This window comes from Larus michahellis, chromosome 1 (genome assembly GCF_964199755.1).
Source record: "Larus michahellis chromosome 1, bLarMic1.1, whole genome shotgun sequence".
Classification (NCBI taxonomy): domain Eukaryota; kingdom Metazoa; phylum Chordata; class Aves; order Charadriiformes; family Laridae; genus Larus; species Larus michahellis.
In genome coordinates, this window is record NC_133896.1 from 107,203,780 (window position 1) to 107,228,709 (window position 24,930).

The 24,930-nt window shown below is 49.1% G+C and overlaps 1 protein-coding gene across 4 annotated transcripts in view; it reads left to right on the forward strand.

Annotated features, from left to right (window-relative positions):
- IGSF3 (immunoglobulin superfamily member 3) overlaps nucleotides 1-24,930 on the forward strand; it is a 102,025-nt gene that overhangs the window by 30,184 nt on the left and 46,911 nt on the right. The window lies entirely within an intron of this gene.

The window sequence follows — 24,930 nt, forward strand, 5'->3', positions numbered from 1 at the left end:
AGACCCTTATAAAGAAGAGAAACCAGGCAGTGTAGCCGGAGAGAGGAACGTGTGAAGCTGTGGCTGAAAGCAAGAGGGATGTAGAACTGATTTACGTAGGGAGAGAGGGATAGGGGAGGCTGCTCCAGATGGCACAAGCTGCAGAGGAGAGAGCTGTGTGCCAAAGGTGGTGAAATAGCGGAACGGGGAAGAGAGGAGTGATAATGAACAGCACATAAAGGGAACGGGAGAGACGGTTGTCTTCAGGCTCTGTACAGAGGGCAGTGCTGAATGCGTCCTGAAACCAGCACACCAGTCAAATTGAGCTGTCCGTAGATGAATGTGGGGAAGCTGGTTTGGGTTGTGTATTTTTTTGTCTGTGTTAGAAAAATCAAAAACATGTTCTTTAAAATCTGGAGTATTTCCACAGCACCTCTCTGACTAGCTGATTTGACCTTTTCAAGCTTCAGCTTGCTTTCTGTATCTCAAAATGTGGTTGGGTTTGAAGTCTGTAACTCTGCTAATAGTGGTCAAATAGCTTCCATCAAACTCTTTGGCTGAAAGGACTCCTAAAAGAGCTCCTCTGCAGCAGAGACAGCCCTTTAGCAAATTGAAGCCCACAGACAGCAGGCTTGCTTTCCTTATTCCCTTCGGAGATGCCTGTGAGCCTGCAGGTCTCCGGTTTGGAAACCACTTTGGCATTATCCAGAAGTGCTAGCCCGTCAGGGTGTTGGCGGCTCAGGCAGTGTTGACACAGGAAACCCATTGTGAAAGGAGTGGAGGTGTTTAAATCACAATAGCCCTCCTTCCGGCCGTGCTCCTTGTCTCCCGCTTGTGTGCACGGTGGCTCCTTTCCTTCCAGGGTGCCTGCCCAGCTGCTCTCCCACGCAAAGCCCCATGGCCTGGGTACAGATGCTTACTTAGATGCGAGCTTTCCTATCTGATGTCCACAAGAAGTTGGGAAGTAGACGTCTGAATACTCTTTTCTAAATTTTTTTGGTTTTGTAGTTCTGTGATTTGCTTTAGGTGTCCAGGTTTGCAGTTCCCCCTTTAGTTTAAATAAGTCTGAGTCAGCGCTGCCACTGTAAAGTCACTTCAGGGAGTGAAACCCGTTGAAAACCAACGGTGAAAAAAAAGTGCCTGGAGGCAGGGTGGGGTTGCAGCAGTCTGGGTTTGCAACTGGGTTCCTCTGCCAAGAAGCTGCACCCAGTGGAAACCAGCACAAAGTGGAAACCTTGGGTCCTTACAGGAGAGCTGTTAGAGCAAGTGGGGAGTACCTGCCTTAGCCACTGGCGTAGGGCACAGTGTGGGATGGGGATGTGGGTGATGGCTGGGCAGTGGGGAGCTCCTCTGCTGCTCTCCCTGGGGGCTGGGGAGCCATTGCCCTCCAGGTTTTAACTAGCTCAGCAGCTTCTTCAGTGGGCTTGCTAGGTGAGATGCTTTTTCTCTGTCCCACCCCTTGCCACTGGTACAAGGCACGTAAGATTTGAAACTCCATAGACACCCGTGAATAGTGCTTTGAGGACATTGTCTTTGGGGCTTACCTGTGTCCGGGATGCTCAAGAAAATTGATCTAAGGTAACTTTTAGTGGATTAGTTAAATCGCTTTATTCTGCTTCATGGATGCTTGTGCTCAGAATTTGGGGCCCTAATTTGGTTTAGCTTAATTCATTTCTGAAAATTCACTTCAGAAGTGACTTAGGGTCACTTGCATTTTGAATGTGTATATCTGCATAGGTGTTTTCTGTGGTTTAACCAAACTCTGACAGAAATTGTATTTTCCAGAGTGCCCCCTGTGATGACCTATAGACAGCTGGCCCTTATGGAGGGCCTCCCCTCTGGGTCCCGTTCACATGAACCAGGGCTGACTTCAGCCCCGTTGGACCCTGAAGGAAACGGGCTCCTCTCTGCAGAGCTGGGCAGAGCATGCAGCCTTTTCTTTTTTCCTGTCATTTTAGCTCTCAGCTACAGGTCATGGGTTTTCAGGCTGGCATTGTTTCTGCAGACAGTACACAAGAAGGGGTACACGAGAGCTAAATGAGAGTTATTGTTCTCATTTTCTCAGAAACAGAACAAAACTTTTTTTTTTCTTTCATCTAGTTATGAATTTTTAATTGACTCATTAGATTGAATGGCTCTTTTTTGGCAGCAGCAAAGCCTGGAGGGAGACAGGTTTGTTAGCATCTCTATTCTCTCTGTTTATGTGTGAAATGGATGGCTTTGAAGCAGTGTTGATTTTAGACTTGCTGCTCTGGGACCTTTGAGGAGTTGTGTCCCATGGTTTGAGGGAAGAGCTGAAGGAAAAGTTTCTCCCTTTTTCACCTGGGCAGTACAGCCCTGTGATGGGCGAGCTGGATGGGACACTGGTGCAGCAGCACATGGGGCTGCTGGTTGCACCAGGACATCTCAGCTTGCAGAAGAGCAGCTAGGATGTGTCTTTGCTCCTGCCATCTGAGCAGCGTTGAGGGCTATGTATCTAGAGCTCTGCAGCTGCTAAAAAATAGTCTTGTCAACTTCAGAGATGTGCCAGTGAGACTTGAAAGTGCACTTCTGTCCACTTCACGAAGAGCAAGCATTGTTGGTTGTCCCTCTGCCATTTTTGGTACCTCCACTTGAGGTTCCTTTTCATTCATTGAGATCTTGGCCAGGATCTAGTACCACTCTGAGGACTTAAAATCTTTGATGGCCTGAAGTAAAAAGTGCTCCCCAGGTACTTTGTGGGACTCTTATCTGAATTTAGGCATGCAATGCAAGTGCTAATCTCCCTGAAGCTAGGAATGAAGCCAGTAATGTGGTTCAGGGGCCTTCTGCTCTGGAGAAATGTGTATGAAGGCTTAACCCTTTTCACCAGTCTTCAGTTTACATTAGTTGCTTCAAAAATAAGTCTTTCGTGTCTTGCTACCTCTCTTCTCATGTCCTTCTGAGCTATATCATTGGAAAGAAGAAATTATACCTGGGTTGTGAGATGTGTTAGGAGGAAGAATTTAGGACATCTCAGACTGAGCTGCAGGGGCTGAGGGAGGTGGCAAAAAAAATATATGGGTGCAGCTCTTCAGGATGTTGTGGAACCGTAGCCTTGTGATTGATTTATGAGAAAGGACTATCCCACGTACAAAGTCTGCAACTCCGTTGTTTGCCTTCAGAGTTCAGTTCCCTGAGGCTGACATGAAATTGCTGAGGCTAGTTCACGCTCTCTTACTCAGGGGCTGGGGGGGAAGAATTTTTAGAAGATCGCATGAGTGGCCTCCCACTCATCTAACACCAGGCATGTTGCCTAAGATAGATGTTGAGGCAATATCTGCTATCAGAGGACAGAGAAGGACAAATCTGGAGAGCAACCCATCTTTGCTTAAATTAAATGCATCTTTCTCTAAGTTTACTAAAGAGAGAGCCTAAATGCTAGACTTGAAGTGAATTCTTCCAGTAGTGGCTGAAGACTTGGCTGCTTTTGGAAACTCACCCCACAGGGTTCCTAAGGAACTGATGGAAATTTTGGCTTTGTGGTTGAATTGGGAAGACACTTGGGCATACTGAAGAGGGGAGCTACAAAACTGGATTGATTAAATGGGGGACCTGGGGACCACGCACACCTGACCGGCAATTGTATCAGGGTCCTGGCCTGCTTGTTGCTGGCTGTGGGAAGTACGTGGGCTGCTCCTTCACTTTTTGGAGAAGTTAAGGACAGCAAAGAATTTTCAGGTGAAGAAAAGCAGTGTCCCACAGCCACCACTGGCAGGACAGCAGTGTTTTCCAGATTGTCATTGGAATTATGCCTTGTCTTAATAACTCTGGAAGTGTGGGCAGAAGAGGTTTCTGTGCAGTAATTCAGGTGGTAAAGCTCCAGGGGTGCTGTGCAATCTGAGATGCTGATTTGTGCTCTCAGCTCGTGCTGATGGGTAAATAAACTTGTGTTTTGCTGCGGGGTGGAAGTGAGCACATGGCAGTTACTTCGGAGTGCGTGAGTCACTGCAAATTTGTACTCCACTATATCTCTGCAACGAGTTGTTTGTGTGCCTGTACCCTTACTTAGATAACAGCGAACAGGCCCAGGTCTAACCTCTTCAGAAGCTTCAGACTTTTATCTCAGTGTTTTTTTTAATCTTTGCTCCCAAAAACGTTGAGCTCTTTTTCGGAGTTAGTGATTTGAGGGAAGAAATCAAGCTTTGAGGTTTTTCTTAAACAGGTGGTGACAGAGCAGGAGAAAGGATTTCAAAGCACTTGAGGGGGTTGCAGCTCTTGTACTTTATATTTTGTGGGAAGCAGCTGTACAGCATCAATCCTAAATGAGTTAAAGCAAAAAAATGAAAGGGGTTTGGACGGGAGGAGAGACCACAACCTCCACGGTACCGCAGAGCGGGAAGGAGCAATTCTGGTTCAGACTTGAGAAACAAGCAGTACTCAGACACAGCTGTCTTGGCAGTGGGCATGAGCTGTTGTGGAGCTGGCAGTGCCTGTGGGGATAGTCACCGGTGTCTCCTTCCTGCCAGGTGTAGGTGGAAAGGGGGACAGAGAGGATTCATGCAACCTAGGTGCTATTCAGTGGCTCCCCTGTCCACCCTCTCAGCCCAGCCACGCTTCTGCTCTCTGCTGTTTCTCTCTAGTCTCACCCTGCCGGGTAGGCTCGTGCCTTGATATCTGACCCATTCCGCTGGGTCCTGCCTGGCTGTGGTGGCTCCCAGGGGCTGTGTATGGTTTGTTTTGGGTTGTTGTTTTTTTTGGCTGGCGACTCCATTGTGGTGAAGTTTCAGCATCGTGCCAGGCTTGGGAGTGGTGGTGGGCAAGGGCACTGGTGGGATGAAGTGCCAGTTATCGCTCTGCCTGAGGTCAGTGCTGGCTGCGGCTGTGCTTGGTGGGGTCTCATCTCCAAATGCTGAGCTTCCCGAGTCGCCTGCAGCTCTCTGCAGACCAGAACTCAATCCACGGCTACTTTGACCATGCCTTTGGTAGTGTGCCTTGTAGGGATTCTCTGTACCCTTGAACTGTGGCATGTGACTGTGTGGCCAGCTGCAAGCCCATGGCTGGGATGGGAGGGATAGGTGTAGGGTGTATTAGAGAGGCTTTGGTGGCCTGGGAGGCAGAAGAAAGATTTATGCAGGCTGGACACTTGGCACTGGACAGGAAGGAGCTGCATGTGTCTCAGACAAGTGTTCAAGAGAAGAAAGCAAGTCTCTTCTGCTGAATTTGAAATCAAAAAACTCCAGAATTTCTCTGTGGAGAGCTAATGGGCATATAGCAGGCAAAAACGAAAAAAATGAACTTTTATTAGTATGTGCCAGCTGCTGCTGCTTGTTGCCAGCAGCTTCCCCTCTTCTTCATCAGATGCTGCCATACGTGATCTGTCTGCATGCAGAGCAGAGGGAGAAAGTCATGTTGCAGGTTTGCTGTGTTTGGGGGAGCACCATCTGCTCCCGGGAACCTGGGGGGGACTTAGTGTGAGAGCAGTTGCTTCTGCTCACGTGGGGTGCGTGGACCTTGGTGGCTGCTAGTTTATTCCAGCCATGAACTGGGCTGAAGGTGACTTAGCTTGAAGGAGGTGTCGAAGAAAGAGATGACAGTCTTGTAGACAAGGACCTACTGGTTTTGATAGAAGTCTTTGGGGCTCTTTCTATGCTGCCTTTTTCTTCTGCTGAGAGACAGGGGAAAGTGTTTGTCACTGTACACGTCCTGGGGACTCCAGGCTTTTTGCAGATGAGCAACAACAGGCGAAAATCGAAACAAGAGCAGCTCAGACTGCCACGAGAGGTTGCACAGGCTCCGTCTCCGGAGGGTTTCAAGACCTGACAGGATCAAGCCCTGAGCAGCCTGGTCTGACCTCAGAGCTGACCCTGCTTGACCCTGTAGTCACGCTACAGACCCCCTGAGGTCCCTTCCACCCTGAATTGTCCTGTGATCCTGTGATGAACGGCTTGTCTGCTGTGCAGTAGAAGCCACTGTTAGGCAGCAGTTTGAAGGGAGGGTGTTTAAGGAGACGTGTGAAATGATATGTAGTGGTGATGTCAGTGCTAAATAAGGGCATAACATTGGTGATCTCAACCAGGTGAGAACAGCAAGGACCTATTGAACATCCCCAAATTCTTTTTTCTGGCATATTTTTTGTTTCATATGTTTCTTATTACTTTAGAGAGGTTGCAGGAGTTTGTCTCTATTGCTGTGCTGTGGCGTATGAAGGTAGAATTTGGAGACTCTAAGCTGAGATGTCCTAATCTCTCTGAGGCCATCTCGACGGCTTTGCTACCTCTGTAAGCACGTGCATGTTTTATTTGGCCAAGCTGTCAGTTAACTGAAGTGAGTTCTAGGATTGGTGGTGTTGAAATTCCTCCTTTGTGAGTTACATTCATCTTTGCCTGTTTGGGCTGTGCTTTGCAGTAATTAGCTCCCCAGAGGAGTAAAATGTCCTTCACTTTCAAATTCCCCTTTAGCTGACATTAAAAAAAAAAAAAAAAAAAAAAAAAATCAAATACCTTCTCCTAGGTGGTCCTCTGCAGCTAGACACAGGGTATTTTGTTCTTACTGTCCTCCTTTACATGCCTAAATCTCTCTGTAGAAGCCTTGAAAAAAAATTTGACCTGTGCTGCTCTGCTGCTTCTTTCTGTACCTGCAATGATGGAAAGGGAGCATTTGCCTGTTAACAAGGGAGGGATGTGGAGGGATAAATATATTTACCTCTGGCAGTTCCTATGGGCACAGCCTGGGGACTTGCACCGACACACCACACTGCCTAGTTTCTGATGATGCGGAGCAGTGGGGGGCTGGAGGCATCAGGTCCTATCCTGCATCATGCTGCCAGCACCCTGCGTGTCCCTGGGTACGGCACTGTCTGTCTCCCTCACCATTTTCCAGCTGGTAAAATTAGGGATAATAGCATACAAGCCTTTCACAAAGTCTAAGCTAAATAACTGTGAAGTGCTTTGAGCTCCTCGGATAGCAGGAGTTAGAAACAAAGGCTTGTATTTCAGCTGTGCCTGGTAATGGTGCTGAATAGGATTCAGCTCCAGTCCTGCTTAGTCATTTCTGATGTCTTGAAAGTATAGCTGGTTAAGCTCACCCAATTTTGCCCTTGCAGAAGCTGTGAGGCTAATAGGCGTTGCCAGACTGAGGGGGCCGGTGGTCTGTGGTGCCAGGGAGCCCGGAGCAGGCAACACCACAGCCGGCGGCTCTGGACCTGGCAGGAGGGGCTGCTTCTGTACAGCCCCCTGCAGCGCGGGTGTGCGTGAAGCCAGTCCAGAGGCCTCTGGACTGCCCCTTCCAGATTTAAAACTCCTGCTGGCAGGAGGAAGGTACTAAGACCAGTTTAAATTTCTAGTCTTTTTCTTTTTTTAATCTTGTCTTAGTCATATACATTCTGGCAATGAATTGCATGGACTAGTTCTTCCTTGTGCTTTTTAAAACACGTTTTTGTAGGTACCGTTCAGGTTATAACTGAAAGCTTATAATAGAAATCTCTGTACGTGTCTGTACATTGCTAGATATGGTTCACTCATTATTTTGTGTATCTTTATCTCATCCCCTGTTGTTATAGTTTCCTGCTAAACACTTCCAATTACTCCTGTTTTGTTGCAGTACACCGTCTCCTATTCTTTCCCATTGGAATTGCTTGCCTGATTTTTACTTTTTTATTGTTGTATTGTGTGACATCGCTTCTCCACCTCTATCTGCTCAGGAGAAATGGAACTACTTTTAGGCAGAGCATACCTGAAAAAAATGGATAATCCATTGTATCCACTCTCCCTTATTAACTGTTGGTGGGTTTCCTCCATCGCCTTCCTGCCCTGTCCCTCAAAACTGCAGGCACCTTGGTGGTGTGACATGCTTTGCAGAGGGGGCTCTCAGTTGTGGAACTAATTCTTTTTTTCCCTGTCCACCTACCTGTTTCTCAAAAAAACTAGCATTAGACACATTTGGGGCACATCACTATATTCCATATGTTTTTCCTACATTGTCCCTTTTGAGGTAGAGGTACTTCTTTAAATTTAGCTAGCATGTGGAGAAGGTTTACAATAAGAACGTGTGTCCTTTTTTATGTGTATCTGTACACTTGTACCTATGCATTGTATGAAAAAAACGCATTCTAAAATGCATTTCTAAAAATGTAAATGAATACAGCCTCAGGCAATTGCGCAGCCCTCTGCTCCCAAATCTAGGCTGGTCTTTAAAATGAGCCCTCTTGCTTCCAGACTGTCTCTTACTTGTCAGGAAGGGAGGCGCAGAAGCCCAAATGCCGACTTGCCTTCAGACTGTAAAGAGCTCTAGTGTTTTGCTTGGGTAGGTTTCTGTGCAGCATTGTGAATGGTAAAATCAGACCAGTCAGTTAAAGTGATCTTTGAAAGCTGAAGCAGTTTTTCCTGCAAAAGCCTCCTTTCTGAAGGCTCAGAGTCTTGCCGTCTAGTCTGCTCTCTCACTGGCTCCAGCTGTGCTTGGCTCCACTCAGGCGTCTCTCGGGTTGATGGGACCATGGCACTCGCTCAACTCGGGTGTCTCTGAGGTTGATGGGACCATGGTGCTCGCTCTTCCCCTGAGCCCTGTGCCTCTTCAGTGTCAGTGAGGCCACAAGGCGCGGGGTCCTCTGCTGCCCTGAAAGGAATTGCTGCAAAAGCAACACTGCTCAGCCCACATGCCCCTTCTGCTTGTCCTGACGACTCTTCCCATATGCTTTGCCAGTTCCTGGTAAAATGAGGTATTTTTTAATCCTAAATGTCTTACTGATTTATAGAATGCCTCTCAGTCTGTCCCTCTGAGAAGAGCGATTGGTGGTATAGGGTGTTTGTGTAGATTGCCGTAATGGCGGGTTGTTAAGTACCAATAGGAGGTAAAGGATGCAAAGGTTTTTTAACTAGGATAGAAGAATCTTTAGCCAGAGATCCTGGTGCATTTTCAGGCCAGCTCTACCACAGGTGGATTACTCAGGACCCTGGGTTCAAAGCTTGGGCTCTCCATCCTTTCCAAGAAAGTGAACTTGGCACGCGAGGTAGCTCTTTCAGGTCAGGCTCTTCTTGCTAATCATGGGAAGCAAAAGGTCATCTGGTGTTAGAAATAGTCTGGTACCACCTTCCATCCTGAATTTAACCTTTCTTCCCAACGTGCTCTGGGCAGCCCCCAACCCCACCGCCCCCTGCAAATAATTACTTTTTTACTATATGCACAACTGAGGGAAGCTCTGAAGGATGAAAAAAAAAATTAAGAGGAGAGCCAGAAGGAGCTGGGCTGGGTCAGGCGAGCAGGTGGTGGAGTCAGCGGGCTGTAATGTGGGATGGGCAGAGCCTGGTACCTGCCTTCTACCCCCTGTGCACTCGACCACTTTCCAGGTACTGCCTCCGGCTGTATCGACCACCTCGCTGGAGGGTGGCTGAGGGACACCCATCTCTGTGCCTCCCCGCTTGTGATGGGTACTGGTGGGGCTGAGCAGCCATCACAGCCTGGTGGCTCCCTGGCATGGGGACCTGCTCCCGGACTCACTGGCAGAGCCTGTTGGCATTTCTGGCAGCTTTGCCAGAATACCGGGTGGCGGGGGAGAGGCATGAAGTGGGCAGGTTTCTCTGCTTCTGTGCGTCCAAACAGTCTCTCAGCGTTAAATGGGGAAAGCGATAACTGTGAGCGCAGCTGGTAACATATGGCACCCATCCCCTGCCTTAGCAATTGCTCAGTGAACTCTGAAAGTGGAATACAGTCCCCGTGGCTCCAGCCAGCTGCAACGCTGAGAAATCCTGCGATGGAGCAGCCCGTTATTCGATTACCAGTGAAAATTTCATGTTCCATGTTGCCTATTTTTCATGCTGCCTCCCTGGGGAGGTTTTTGCTATGCTTACTCCTTCCTCCCACTCCTTTTTTTTGTAGCTTTTCTGGGGATTTTTTGTGTTTTAATTTGTTTCCCCTGGAGGACTGCTTTATTTGTTCTCTAGTTCCAGCCCCTTAGACTTTGTTGCTCTACGTTTCTGTGGGTATGCTGCCATGAGAGGCAGGGGCAGCTGTTTCTACTGTTGACACCAATGCCTTTCTCAGGTAGTCTTGGAGAACAAGTAGGTCTGGTGGTGAATGATCGTGTCCCCGTGTAGCAGAAGGGAAGTGCAGTGCCCGTTGCTGAGCCAGTCTGCTTCTGTGCCACAAAGCTGCATGTTCATTGTGGTGTGGATGCCCATCTTTTTGTTGAAGAATTACAAAACAAACAAAGTAAAATCAAACTGGGGACCGGTGCTCAGGCAAAACACAGAGCAGCAACAAACCCAAAAGCCCCTAGCAGCATTACCGATCACCACATCCTTTTTGTCCTATCAGATAGGATAGCACAAAAGTTGAAAGCCTACTGCTTCCATCCTGCCCCCCGGGAGGGCTCAGAAATGTTAAGTGTGGCCACTCTGGTTTGGGCTCCTTATCTGCTAATTTAGAAATGTTGCTGTTGAGCATCCTGTGGGCAAGAGTTCTTCTGGTTTAAAGAGAGAAAAAACTTCTTTACGGTGAGGGTTACAGAGCACTGGAACAGGCTGCCCAGGGAGGTTGTGGAGTCGCCTTCTCCGGAGACTTTCAAGGCCCGCCGGGATGCAGTCCTGAGTGATGTGCTCTAGGCAACCCTGCTTTAGCAGGGGAGTTGGACTAGATCATCTCTAGAGGTCCCTTCCAACTCTGAAGTTCTGTGATTCCGTGAAAGCATCAGGGGGTCTGCCCTGCTTCTGCTGCCTGCAGAGGTGGGGTGGGAAGGGGACAGCAACACTTTGGTGCTCCAGAGGGAGGCTTTGGGTCCCAAGGCCTCCTGCCTCCTCCTTCAGCCTGAAGCCCCAGTAGGACTGGCCTTTCCCACTCCCTCTGGCTCCTGCCCGGCAGTGCAGGGTCCCACGCTGTTGAGCTCCGCAGCACAAGTATTCTGTTTCATGTGTTGAGAAAGAAGCCTGTCACGAACTGGGACAGAGCTGCCCCTCGGTAGGGAGAAGCTGGGAGGAGAAATTTTCCATCTTGATTCTGTGGCTGCCCTGGCAGTTTAGCCCTATAACAGTTTTACAATCTTTATCTGATATAGGTTTAAGAGGATTTCCCTGGGCGCAGTGGGATTATTATAAGTCAGAGAGCAGTCTCCAGCTGATATTCCTTCGGCAAGTATTTATTTTAAGTGGGTTTAACAGTATTTAATTTTTTTTTTGCATGGGTTATAAGTAAATTGTTTACATTATCAGAGAAGTGGAGCCTGGATAAAATGAAGGAATGTAATATTGCTTTCCAGGCTGGGGGTAATGGAAGGAAAGCAGCAGCTGGAGGTGGGAAAGAAAGAAGATAAAATAGTGATGCTGAGGCAAATGTAACATTACTCCATGTGGCACTGATTAGTAATACTGCCAAACAGCTGTTTATAAATAGGAGATGTAACGGAAAGGAGAGCTGCAAGGAACGTGAGAGTGCTGCAGGCAGCACTGGCTCATCATTTGAGGAGAGCGCAGCTTCTGTCAACCCCACAGGGGTACCAGAGGCTGTGCTGCTGCATGTGTGGTGCCCCATGTCCCCTCTCCAGCCCTTGTGGGATGGCACTCAGTCAGGTTTATACTAATATGTTTCCCCCAACTTAAGGTTTTCATGCTGCCTTCAGAAAAGAAGAGCAGTGGTGACCCTTGGCATTGGGAAAGCTGTGCCTGCAGGAGAAGAGTCTCCTTTTGAGCCACGTGTGGACTGTTTCTTTATCCTCTCCCTCCCTCCAGCAGGCTTTGTTGACGGTGGATGGCTCCGGGGCTGGATGTGTGTGCACACATCCAGAAGTCCTGCTGGCTTAGCGAGAGCCGCCTTCTGGCCGCCTGCGCCCAGACACCATCCACAGTCCTTGGAGTATTTCAGAGGATGCTAATGGGATGGGATTAGCCGCCCCACTTGCCCTTGCCATCAACAAGAGACGTTTCTAGAGAGCCTACAAAGAAGAGCAAAGCTAGAGCTAACAGGGTGAACCTGAACAAAGGCGCATTTGAATGCAGAGAGAAGCGTGATTTTACCCTCTGGCCCTACGAGGTGAGAGGTGGGGCTGCTCCATTCCCCCATTTAAATTCTGAATGAGCCTCTGCCCTAAGGGATACGTTGTTTGCTGTGTTGGTACTAATGGGCTGGATGCCCTTCAGTGTCCCTGCTCTGTCCTGCTCTGGTTCCCTGACACTGTGTCTCAACATATTGCACCCTTTAGGCCTTTATTACTTACTGTGTACTAGTTAAAATGGTAACTTAGGGCTCTGCAAAGAAATATTGTAGCTAGGGATGCCTGCCTTGGGGAAGTGTGTCACAGCAAGCAGGGTTTTCTGGACAGGGATGCCTCTGTCCTAGCCACGGTGTGCTCTGAGCGCTTAATTTTCTCAGATTCTGTCCTTCATTTTTAGCTGCCTATTCAAGGGAGCAAGATTTTTATAAAGCCATTCCTTACCAAATGCATTTCATGACTGTAACTTGTAATGCTAAACTTACTGAGGGTGAGAAGATTTAGACAGACCGATTTTTTTTTTTTTTTTTTTTTTTTTTTTTTTTTACGGCATCACGCTGCTGCATGGAAATGAAGAGAAGATCACGAAGCAGCAGGTTACTTATCAGAGGGTTAATGTGAGTTTCTTGAGCCTTGTCTGCTGAAGAATTGCATCAGCATGCCACATGACCACAGGCGCTCTGGCAGTCTGTTGTCCCCTTTTGAGCTCTCTCAGGTGTAGTGATGCCACCTGTCCGCAGATAGGAAACCTTGCAAAACCACAGGTGACGGTCTTGCACGATGGATGGCCCACCTGGCTGGAAGGTGGGAGCGCTGGCCCAGCGATGGTAGCCTACAGGGAATGGTGGAGAGTTGGGGTTGCCAGAGGTATGAGCTGTTCATTTGGAGAGACTCTGTGCTTCAGAGGAGCTCCCTGGCTGTGGGTGCTGGCCAGAAAGGCTGCCTTGAGAGGGACAACCATTCTGTGACAGCGTGGAGATACACTACGGCCACAGGGATGCTTCCAGCCTCTTCCCTTCTGCAGTGATATCCTGGGCCAATGTGTCACCAGCAGGGGATACTGCTCAGGCCACACCTGTAGTACTGTGCCACTACAGGCTTACAAGCACTGCCCATCATCCAAAAAGCCCCACTCAAGCTGTGCAGCAGCCGAAACCACATGAGTGTATGACCCTATCTGGAGGACACAGTGGCTGGTACACGTGGCCCTGGCAGACAAGTGTCCCTTTGCATGAGGGGCTTCTGCCTCCAAGCTGGGTCCTGGGGTACAGGGTAAGCTGAGCCAAAGATGGAGCCCTTTGGCTGCAGCGTGGTCAGGGGGGAATTGAGGGGCTCCTGCCCATGATGGGAAATAGGAAGGTTGTGGTCATCCCAGTGCTGGACTGTGCAACGCGAAGGGGAGCAAACGGAGGTATGCAAGGCAGAGAGGGAGCTGGTTGAGAGAGACTGGAAGTGAGGGAGTTAAAACCAAACAAAAGGTAGGGAGAAAAAAGAGAGCTGAAAAGGGAGCAGGAAGGAAAGCAGGAACAGCCGCACTGGGAAGACAAGAGGGGGAGGGAGTGTGGAAGTGGCAGGTGGGGAGACCTTGGATAGGAAGGACATTTTGTGTCGTGAGGAGCAGCAGGGCGTGTAGGAGGGTGACATCCCAGAGATGCTGGAGCAGGGAGGGGGATGACTGCTGCACGTGGGGATGACTGCTGAGGGACTATGGCTGGGGTGGAAGGAGTGTCCTTGCTTCCTCCTGCAATGGAAGGAAGCCCTGAAGGTGCCAGAGTCGTGGGCCCTGGTCTCCTTCTGTGGGTGCTTCGTGGGGGCTCTTCCCCCACCCTTTCCACACATACTTTGGGTGCCCTCGTTGTTGTTTCAGGCTCTTGACCCCAGAGCAGGTTATGGGGGTTTCAGTGCTGTCTTCCGTCAGGGCTGTTGGGATGTAGTAATTACCTTTGCGCTGCTGCCTCCTACTCTTTCTTCCTCTCTCCTTGCAACTGTGAAGTCGGAGGCAGCGACAGCATGCTTTGAGGAGCTCCTTTTGAAGTGACTTTGTGAGTCACAGGGACTGGCGAGCACTGGGGAATGAGGTGCAGGCGCCTGTCGCTCTCAGATCACTTCTGCTCCCTTGTGTCTGTGGCCAGAGCAATGCGTGCTGTGTGCCTGTCCTCGGAGACACTGGGCAAGTCAGATCTCATCCTCTTTGAGAGGCTCCTGCTGAGGGTCTGATGTCGATGGGGGGAAGGGGAGAGGAGGTACAGGGACACCAGAGACGTGCTGGGCTGGGAGGCAGTGCAGTGGCTTTGGGTCACATCCGTGGGTCGGGCTTAGCCAGAGCCTGTTGCTGTGGATAAGTGCAGTAGGGTGCTGCAATGCCCCATGGCAGCAATGGGATGAGTTTCTGCAGGCAGCCCTGTCACAGACCCTCTGTATAGAAAGATGGACTTGTCATCTTCTGTGGTGTGTTCGGGTCACAGACTTCTCTGATAGGGCCAAGTCAAGCTGGATAACTATGGACAGTTTGCGCTAATAAGATGTTTTAGATGACATGTGTGCCCCAGGAGCCACTCCAGAATACTCTGCTCCTTGGACCCCTCCCCGAAAGGCTAGAAGGTGCTTTCTGTTCTTGCTAAAGTGTAATGGATTTAAGCCAGTCACTGGAGTCACTGTCCTATTACTGGTCCACTGAGCTGGTGCCCAAAGGGCCACCTGAACTATCCCTTGTTATCTACTGGTTGAAGTTGTCAAGACCAAAATGCCGATCCTCCTGTTGACTGCCAGGATGCAGAGCTGCTGTTGAGCGTTCAGGGCCGCTGTCTGGAGCAGGAGTACAGCCAGCCTGACGGTGAAACCCCTGTACACCAGCCAGAGCAGAGCCTGATTAAGCTTATGAAACCTGACAAGATCACAGCCCAAGGTGGTATTGCTGGAGGCTGCTCGACTGGGAACCGTGTTGCTGCCGCAGCAGCACGAGCATTAGGGATGTGTCACTTGAAGCCTGTCATGGCACACATCTAGCCCTTGAGTAGGGAGCACGTGAAAGTCTCTCGTAGTTGTTAGCCTGTCAGCGGCGTGCAGGGAGAGCCTCCTCCCAAAAGAGGCACGGGCTGCATCTGCCTGCAAATGAGGAGCAGCCTTTCCTTCTGCGCCGGGTGATGCCCCATCTCAGCTTTGAATGAGTGGTCCCCTGAAAAAACGAATGCTGACCAGGACACACCTTCTCCACCTCTGCAGGTACAGTATCCTCTCCAGTTTGGCTGGTGTGTGTGTCCCCCCCCAAAGTAATTGGGCTCTGTGACCTGGAAAGGACATCCTCGTAGCCCTGCTGTTCTGTCGGTAGCCTGTATTGCTTTGACCCCCAGCGAGGAGCCATTGCCCATTTGTCAGAGCATGGCAGTTGGTTCCCGAGGATGCTGCGTGCTGTCGGTCTGGCAGCTGGGGCTGGTGCATGGGGCCCTGTGGCTTGCTCACCATCAGCTAAAATAAACTCTGAAGCACCGCATACTATGGTGCGACCTGGGTAGGAGCCTACCTGGCTCACCGCTTCTGCTGTAATAGCTATTGCAGGGATCTTAGTGCTGCTTCTTGAGGAGCTGCATACAATCTGAGGCTTATATTTTCTAGCAATCAGTATTGCTCACGCAGGCGCTGCCCCTTGTTCCTGCTGGTCAGATTTCTGTTCGTCTGGGAGAAGCAGCAGCAGCAGCTTCTTAAACAGACCAGCTCTTATGCCTTTGTTTCCTTCAGTCCCGCAGGGTTAATCTCCTTCTTGGCACCTGATTATTTGCCGCTGCGGGGAATGCACATGGGTTTGCCGGATGCATGTTTGAAATTCTCGTTTTGCTGGCTTTAATCCCCATCTGGGAGCTGTGGCCGGGTCCTGGGGGCGGGTTAGTTAATACCTGAGCCCTCCCGAGAACCTGCTCTTGAGCAGCTCTGTTGCCTCTGCCTCTCCCCGCAGCAGGTGGCTCTCAGGTATCTCCAAGGGAGGTATTGTAGTGAATGGACAACTTCTCCTACACAGTTATTAAGCATTTCATGTTCCCTGCGAGGCCAGTGAGCGTTGGTATTGCTGGCTTAGCAGCAGGGATGGGGGCTCGCAGGACTGCACAATCAGGCGAGGGACAGAGCTCCCCTTCTCCTGCTCCTGCCATGAGCTCCTCTCCTCCACCTCTGAAACGTGCCCCCTGTTGACACAGCTGGCACAAACATTGCTGTACCCCTACAAACCACTGGCTCCTCTCTCCCTTCTGCAGCTCCAGCTTTTCCCAGCGCATCTGCAAGAAACAGTCCCCAAAACTTTCCAGGCCAGTTCTCCATGTTTCTGCCGTCCCCTTCTGCCAGGACCCCTGGCGATGCCCGCAATTGCTTTTTCAGAATTCCTCTGCCACCCCATTGCATTGCTGCCTGGGCAGGGCTGTCACACCGTACCCCTTCGGCTCTTCCAGCACCCTCAGCACACTGTGGGACAAGACCATTCTGGGTGGAGCTCAGGGTGCTCTCTGTCCCCTACCGTGCATTATCCTTTCTCTCCCAGCCCTGTGGGAAGCAGGTCTGGCCTCCCTAGCTCTTGGCCACCCGGTAAGTTATCCATTGTTTGGTTTGTTTTTTTTGTTTTTTTTAGGATGCTCGGTTTCCTCTCTTTTTTATATTTCTCCCCTCCGGGTGCTTTTGTCGGTGTGTAATTAGCTGGCGCGGCACTGAGGCGTCGATCCCCGGAGTGCTCTCTCGCTGACATTAGCAGCAGACGGTGACTAAAACAAAGAGACAGCTCAGCGCGCGCCGCACGCTCGCTTTGTACGACTCGTACTCCTTACTGCTGTTGGGAGCTCAAAAGGGATCGCAGATGTGGAATAAACGGGAGCGCTTTGAACAAGTGGCACCGTAATCCCTCCCTGCCCCCACCCCTCTACCTCCCTTTTTGCAGACATTAGTTTGATTAAAATTGCATGAGCCCGCACACGGGTGTATTTTATTTTATTTATTTATTTCCGCCCAGTGAGAGACTGGTTTGAGGTCTGCCCTGTGGGAAAGCAGCCAGGGGGATGCTGGGGAATTTGGGGTGTTTTCAAAAACTTTCCCTCTGTAGAGCTTCCAGTCAGCTGCTGTGGGGCTGGTTGTACTGGCGAGACCTGCTTTTCCTGCAGGACGTTAAATGTGAGCAACTTTGTGCATGGATGTGTGGTGGGCAGGCGGGGGCCCCTTCCAGCACTGGGGCAACATCATCTGTAGGGGTGTGGTAGGCTTGCTCTAGCAAATCTTCACCCAAGGCTGTCTGGGTTACTGAGGGCATCTCCATGGCTGGGAGCAGGCCAATTTGAAACCTAGGTGAACAGGAATTCAGTCAAGGTGTTGATAAAACAAAAAAAGAAACATTCTGTTTTCTTTTTCAGCCAGGCTTGTGCACCCAGGTTGGTGAGAAGTGAAGTCTTCGCTACCATTTGCAGCAGCCTTCTGTCTCCTCTAGAAATGGGGAGATGGCATGGAGAGTTAGGAGTTGACTTCATAGTCCAGTCCCATTCTTCTTTGCAAACACAGTATTTTTGCTGGTGCTGTGGCAGTGCTATGTCAAAACTTGTCATGCTCCATGGTGGGCATTTATAGTATGTGTTCTGTCTCACTGCTTCACCCAGAGGGCACGTACGATTCAGTTTTTGCACGTTTTTCCCCCATTTTGGGAAAAGGCAGATGCTATTTTCTTCCCTTCAGGAAGACTTGCCTTTAGTGAAATGTTTGCAAAGTGCAGTATGACTCTCCAGCAAGGGCTCTGTTATATGCCAAGTGTGGTTTCCTTGTCTGCATCCTCGCTGTGTGCCAGGCTGGCATGGGCCATGCTTTGTTCTCCTTGTGCCTCTGCATTTTTGGCCAGGAGGAGCAGTGAAAGGGGCTGGCGGCTCCTGCATGTGCTTATCTCCAGGCACAGCGAGCTGGCTGTGGGTTTAGTCTTTCTTCGAATCATAGACTCATTTTGGTTGGAAGAGACCTTTAAGATCATCAAGTCCAATCTTTAACCTAGCACTTCCAAGTTACCACTTAAACCATATCCCTCAGCACCACATCTGCCCTTCTTTTAAATACCTACAGGGATGGTGCCTCAACCGCTTCCCTGGGCAGCCTGTTCCAGTGCTTGATAACCCTTTCAGTGAAGAAATTTTTCCTACTATCCAATCTAATAATTCTTCTCAGGCGACAGCTTGTGACACAGGGCTCTGGGGCGTTGGGCCAGGGGGAGCTGGCATCCCGGGTGCCAGCTGGTGGCTCTGCCCTGAGCTCCTCCAGTTCGGTGGCTCTTCAGGCTGTCAGGTGCAGCTCGCAAGCCCCTGTGCTTTTTGGAGGGTGGAAATCTGGTGGGAGCTGTGCCTTGCCAGCAGGAGATGGCCTCCTGTCCTCCCTCGAGGGTGAAATGGTTGTTCACGCTGTTTGGAGGAAAGCGAGGTGGTGCGCAATAAAGGTGCGAGACCCTGGTGAGTGCTCTGTGCAGGGATTCAAAACCCCAGTGGGTCCCTCCCTAAGGCAAGAGGAGCCCCCCGTGGCCCTTCTCATCAGCTGGTGCACGGTGTGACCATCACCTGATGTCCCCTGGCACTGAGGCTAACCTTTAGTGACACCCCTGTATCTACCTCTCTTTAGGAGGGGTGGCCCCTTGCTCGGCGATGGGACAGGGATGTGCCCTGCAAGAGGCTGCGCTGGTGCCTTCTCCGGCAGGTCTTGCTGCAAGGCGCAGTTCCCCGGGTTTGATGGAAGTGCGGCTGCTTGCCTCCGCCATGGACTGGAAATTTTAGGCCAGCCAGAAGAGGTTAGCATAACAAAGCGGCAGGTGAGAGGCAGGCATTGAATTTCAATAAACCAGCGACTGGGGAATGAAATCTCCTCGCTTATAATTCAAGCCTCCCGGCTCAGGTATCCCTCTCGCTTACCTTGGAGCAAATCTGCAGTAATGCATAGGAAACAGCTCAGCAGCTGCAGTCCTGGCTGCCATCGAGGCGGAGGCTGAGGTTTATTAAAGACCTGCAGAGCTCTGTAAAAAAAAAAAAAAAAAAAAAAATTTATGATCTTCTTGGACTTAATCATTACAAGTCAATATTTGAATAGGTAGGGGCAAGCGTTTTGCTGAAATTGGATGATCCCTTTCATATTTATGCTTGGTTACGCTTGCTCCACGTGTATTTGGATGCTTGGCTGGGGGTGAGAGGGAGGTGAGGGATGAAAGGGACTTAGTATAGAGGGGGGGAAAACGGGAGCAGGGAGAGATTAGAACGGAGAAGAAAGCAAAGGAAACTGCTGAAGGTTAAAAATAATAACAATTAGGCTGGAGGGACCGAGAAGAGGGAGAAAATAAAGCAGGGCCTTTGAAGAAAAAGGGGATAGACAGTGAAGCTTCTTATTAAAATTTAAATGGCCGAGTCTGAAGATAAATGAGGAGCCTGCAAAGAAGCAATGAAAATATTAATAAAAAAAAAAAGAAAAAGTGGAAGGAGGGAAATAATTAAAAGGAAAATGAGAGGTTTTTGCAGGTGTATGCTGTTGAGCATGTCAGCAGAGATGCTCCGTAATCTTCTCTAATAATATGATGGTTACTGGGGGCTTTGTAAAAACAAACAAAGCCCAAACCTTGCAATTATTTTTTCAGTCAGGTGAAGTTTCCTGAGCGTGTAAAGCTGACGGTGTCTTCCTTTTGCAGGTCTCCCCAGCTGCAGGTTACAATCTAGCCTTTCCTTCCCAGGGGACTATATGCCAGGAGCTGCTGCTGCCGATAATAAGCACAGCCTCTCCTGGGGCACCGATGGCTTTCACTCCAGATGCAGGGAGACTGAAGAGGCGAACCCAAGTGGTTCAGTGCTTGCTCGGGGTTGCACAGCCAGCAAGGCCCTCCCCGCCAGGCAGCGAAAGAAAGGAACTTTGATCTTATCTTGGGAAAATGCCACTATTCTCCACCCGAAAGTGTTGGGCTGCGGGGTGCTGTTTGTCATGGTTTGGTCTGTTTTGCTGTGTCCCGATGGAGGTGGTTGGGGGGATTTTGGGAAAGAGGGGATGTGGCACTCTGCTTGCTAAGGAGCCAACCTCCCATTGGGCTACTGGGAGGATTTGTAAGATGGTCACTTCTTCTGTCCCTCGCTAGGTCCTTGGCACTGTAAGGAATTTCTTGGCTTCTTTTGCGGCTCTGATAGATGAAGAAGTCAGACTGCTCTGGGGAGGTGTGATATTGCTTGCACTTGTGGCTGGCCGGGTCTAACCCGTAGGCAGGCAAGTAGAAGAGTGTGGTTGCTCCAAGCCGGCCTTGTGTCTTCAGCACCGACCAACTCCATGAGTAGCTGTGCACAGCAAAATGGGGAAAGACTGAGTTCACTGACCTTGGCTTTCCTCTTCTCCTGAGGGAGGAGTGTCTCTGTGGTGCGCCTGACTCCCACCAGGGACAGTCTTGCTGACATCCATGCTGTGGTGTGTGGATGGGGCTGTGTGTGTCTGTTCCTCCACAGAGAGAACATTTTCAGGAGGAAGCTGGTGCTGCGTGGTTTACTGGAAAGTTCTATTTCAAAACCTACGTGAACAGCGTATTAGTCAATGCCCAGGGTAAGACCACAGCAGTCATGAATTCTAGAGGTGGAAAGCAGATGTATGACTCTCTTCCTTAAAGGAAAAACATTGAGTCACAGTGACCTAATTGACCATAGCTTAAAAAGGAAGTAGGAGACTGGTGGAGGTGCAACTTAGCAAGCCAGTAATTGCTGTTAGCCCCTGTTAGGCTGCACATCCATTGCCCCCAGCTCCGCTGCTGCGCTCAGGGTGAATGTGGTGTGTTGGTAGGGGACGTGGCTGCCTCTTCCTCGCTCTCAGCCTGTGTTTCTGTTGTGGTTTAACCCTGGCCAGCAGCTAGGACCATGGAGCTGCTCACACTGTTCTCCCCCTTCCCCTAGAAAGGCAGGGAGAAAAGGAGGGAAAAGGGAAGAAACTCATGGATTGAGATAAAGACAGTTTAAGAGAACAATAACAGAAAATGAAAATAATAACAATAATAATGATGATGATGATGACACAAGTCACTCCCACCACTCAGTGAATTGGTACCTTCCCGAGCAGCAGTCATGAGTACTCGCCCCCTGGCTAACCCCACTTATATACCGAGCGTGACATCTACGGTACGGAATATTCCATTGGCCATTCCGTTGTTCTGTGGGAAGCTGAAAAAAAGTCCTTGAAAAAAATATAAACATCACCTGGCAACAATTTAAACAATATGCATTATTGACATTCCTTTCATACCAAATCTGAACCACTAGAAACAGAAATTAACTCTGTCCCAGCTGAAACCAGGACTGTTTCTAGGGTACAGATGTCTTGTGGGCCATGGGAAAGGGTTCCTGCGTCAGACTTAACTGAAGCTGATGGGAGGCTACACTCTCAATGTTTTCACACGTGGTGATGTGCACCTCAGAAGCTCTACGCGTAGAGGGGGGGAGCATTTGTCAGCCTCCTAGGAATTTAATCTTCACATTTTTCTCATATTGTTTTTGGGTGCTCTTGGGGATTGAATTTGCCTTGGTGGCATGAAAGGAATTGGCTTTTCACTTGCAAATAGGAGTTTTGCTTTTGGCCTGCGTGTCTTTTCCACAAACTTATTTATACCCCAATATGTGGACACCCTTAAATTCCTTAAAATATCAAAGTAAACTGCATGGATTGAAGTCTGCTGCAAAACCATTTTAACAGACAAGTATAAGAGGCTGCATTAGTTTAACTGAAATCACTTTGCATAGATTTTTCTGGCATAAACCAGTCCTTACTAGATCCAGAATGTCTGAGGATGATCGAGTACTCAAATAAACTTGCAATGAATTTTAAGGGGAAATAGCATTCTGTCTCCTTTATGTTAGTGTTTTTTTTTTTCAGTGATGGGTGGAAGAATGAACATTTTTCTTAAACAAGGTTGTTTGTTTTTTTCTTTTTTTAAACCCCTTCCCTGCTTGTTTATTTTGGGGGAGTAGTGTGCAGTGTTGCTGTGTAATTCATTTTGCTATAGAGTGGTGGCATTTGGAAGAGTGTGCCTGGGAGGGCTGTTTGGAGCCTCAGGTGTGTGCTGGGAGTCTTCTCCCATCTCTGCCAATGGGCTGCAGGTAGCAAGCCTTTTCCAAGGCAATTTTCTCCCAAGTGTGCGTGTTAATAGAACCAGGCTGGGATCTGGGAGCTGTAAGAGTCGGACTGAAGCTCCCTTCCCTTATTGATTTCCCCACTCTCCTTTCTGTGCTGTCGTGACTCCACTAGTTCTTCAGTCACCCTTAAGTCTGCCAGGACACAAGAGACCTGAATACCTAATATGCTCAAGCAAGGGTTTTGGAAAAAAAACAGAATAATTAAGGGGGGGGAAAAAAAAAATCTTTCTTACCATTTTAATGTAACAGAAAAAGGAACAGGTTAAAGATCTTTTCTTCTTCCTTTTTTGAAGGCTGTGTTTACAGGAATTTTGCTGTGATCTGAAATACGATAGCCTTTAAAACTGTCCTATTTTGTATGTCTAGGTTACAGGGATCAAAACACTGATAGGCAAGGAGGGAGGATGTGCCACAAAAAAAGGCTCTTGAGTCTACCTTTGGTGGGTTTTTTTGTTTGAGTGGATGAGTGGGTCCCCTGTTTTAGACTGGATAGCGTGCTGATTCCAGTGCTGAGTTTGGAGAAGTTTTCTTTTATAAAGGAAGAAGAATAAATGTGAGCAGAGGAACTAGTGAAGTTTGGTTTCCTGTGGGTTTTGCTTCATGGCTGAATTCCTAGGTATCTAATAAAGTTCAATCATTGCTTTTTTTCTTGATTGGGGTATCCGCATGGTTGTCTTCCAGGTGGCTACTTCGGTGTCTAAGGGCTGACCAAACATTGCATTGATCCCCATAGAGAAATACTAATATGTGGTGGGTATCTCCTCTGCTTCTCCAGCTATTTCATAAAATCTGTGAAACAACTTCTGAGACCGCTATCCATCTCTCAGTATTTGTTTGAGGGCTTTAGCCACTCTTGAAGTGCTAGCCACTAGCTAAGGTTAGATGGGAGGCAGGCGCACGCACACTCGCACTGTAATTGCGGAGTCTCGTTTCGTTGGTGGGGACAGGCACTGTATCCTGCTCTTCATTCAGCTAAGGCAGAAGGGTACCGCTTCTGCAGAGCGTGCAGCATGAACAGCGAGCCTCATGGCCTGGGTACCAAGCTGTGCACAGGGACTGTGTTACAGCAGACTCCCAGTCCCCACAGTGGTGCTAAGAGGGGATCAGCCAGGCTCCCACACAGGCTCTCTTTTCGTGTGGCAGGAGAAAAGCCATTAAATGGGTTGTGGGTCCATGCACCTGCCGTGAGTTAAATAATTAATCTGCTCTGACCGTTTGCCATTGGTGTGCTCTGCTTTTAGTAATGTGATGATTGCTCACATTGACTAATTGGTCGTAATTCTGCAAATTGACCCATCTTGATTCCCAGTTCTACTTGCTTGTTAAAAAAAGCCACTTGGGCCAGATAGTTATGAGAAGCTTGTTCCCCTCACAGATGGTACAGAGCGAAGGTGATGCAAGAATAAATATCTTATCAGGATCCCAATATGTTCTTAATTTGCGTACCATAGCTCATCTGCATGAGAGATCTCGGGCTTTCAGACTTTACAGATACTTGTGAGACAAGCCATTACGTTTGTGCAGAAGAAGGTGAAACAGGCCCTGAGCAGATTGAGTCTGAGGCGCAGATCAAGCAGAGCTGGTGGCACTTCTGGATGTGAAACACAGGTGTCTGAAGCTATGCAGGAAAATCATTCCTGTTGTTGTCTCCCCTTGAAGCCTAAGTATCTGTAGGAAGAGGTTAACCTGAGGATGCCTGCCAGCCAGAGGCTGATACGAAGGAGGGAGATGCAATAAGATAGTGTCCAAAAATACTTCGGTGATGAGAACCCCATCCTGCAGTCTCCTGTCTTTCAGCAGTGTAGAAGCACTATCTTTGGGTCTTGCTCCCTTATTTTTCATTCATAGGAGTCCAGGACATATAGAGATCCCCTTTTCTTGTTAACTGCTGAGAAGAGCTTCCCTCACTCTCCTCCTGCTCAACAGACTCTTCAGGCTGATGTGAGCTGGCGATATTTCCATTACGCTGTGCGTTCCTCAATCTGCTGAGCAGACAGCGACCAGCAGAGTATCTGCTGCTGTTTGCGGGCATGCCTCTCTTGGTGTCTCAGCCAGTTAAACTCCAGCGCCTACCTCCGCTGAGGGCATTCCCAAAAAGCAGCAGCGCAAGTGAAATGCTTTGTGCTGGTCACTTTGCCGTTTGCCTACAGGGTAGTGAATAGCAGCTGGGAAGCTGGCAGCTTGCAGAGCCTTTTGCATTCAGATGCAACGGTGAAACGAGTACTGACTGGGGAACCTGGAGCTGCCTGGAGACCAGGGGACAGCAGTGTGGCAGCTGTGCTTGGCTCTCACTCAGAGGCTTCACAGGTAGAAGGCTGGAAGTGCTATAAATAAAATCCTGGATTCTGCTGGAGTCGGTGATATTGATCCTGCACTGTAGACATCATGGAAACTTCCTATTTACTAGTTTTTGTGACTTATTTTCTTTACTGTTTTGAGTGGGTTTATTAATGCAGTGCTTTGACACGGTGTGTGCCTTTGAGTTAATGATAGGTGCACCAAAAGCATCTTCTCCTTCTTTTAATGTGAGATTAATTTCCTGAATGCTTATTTTAAAATGCCCACTGGCTCCTGCAGAGGATTTGGGGTATCCTGGAAAACTGTGCCCCAGAAGACTGTGGTGGGTTGACCCTGGCTGGATGCCAGGTCCCCACCAAAGCTGCTCTATCACTCTCCTCCTCATCTGGGCAGGAGACAGAAAAATATAATGAAAGGCTCGTGGGTCTTGATAAAGACAGGGAGCTCACTCAGTAATTACTGTCACAGGCAAAACAGACTTGACTCAGGGAAATTAGTTTAATTTATTGCCAATTAGAAGTCAGAGTAGGGTACTGAGAAACAAAACCTAAATCTTAAAACAGTTCCCCCCCGCCCCCCTTC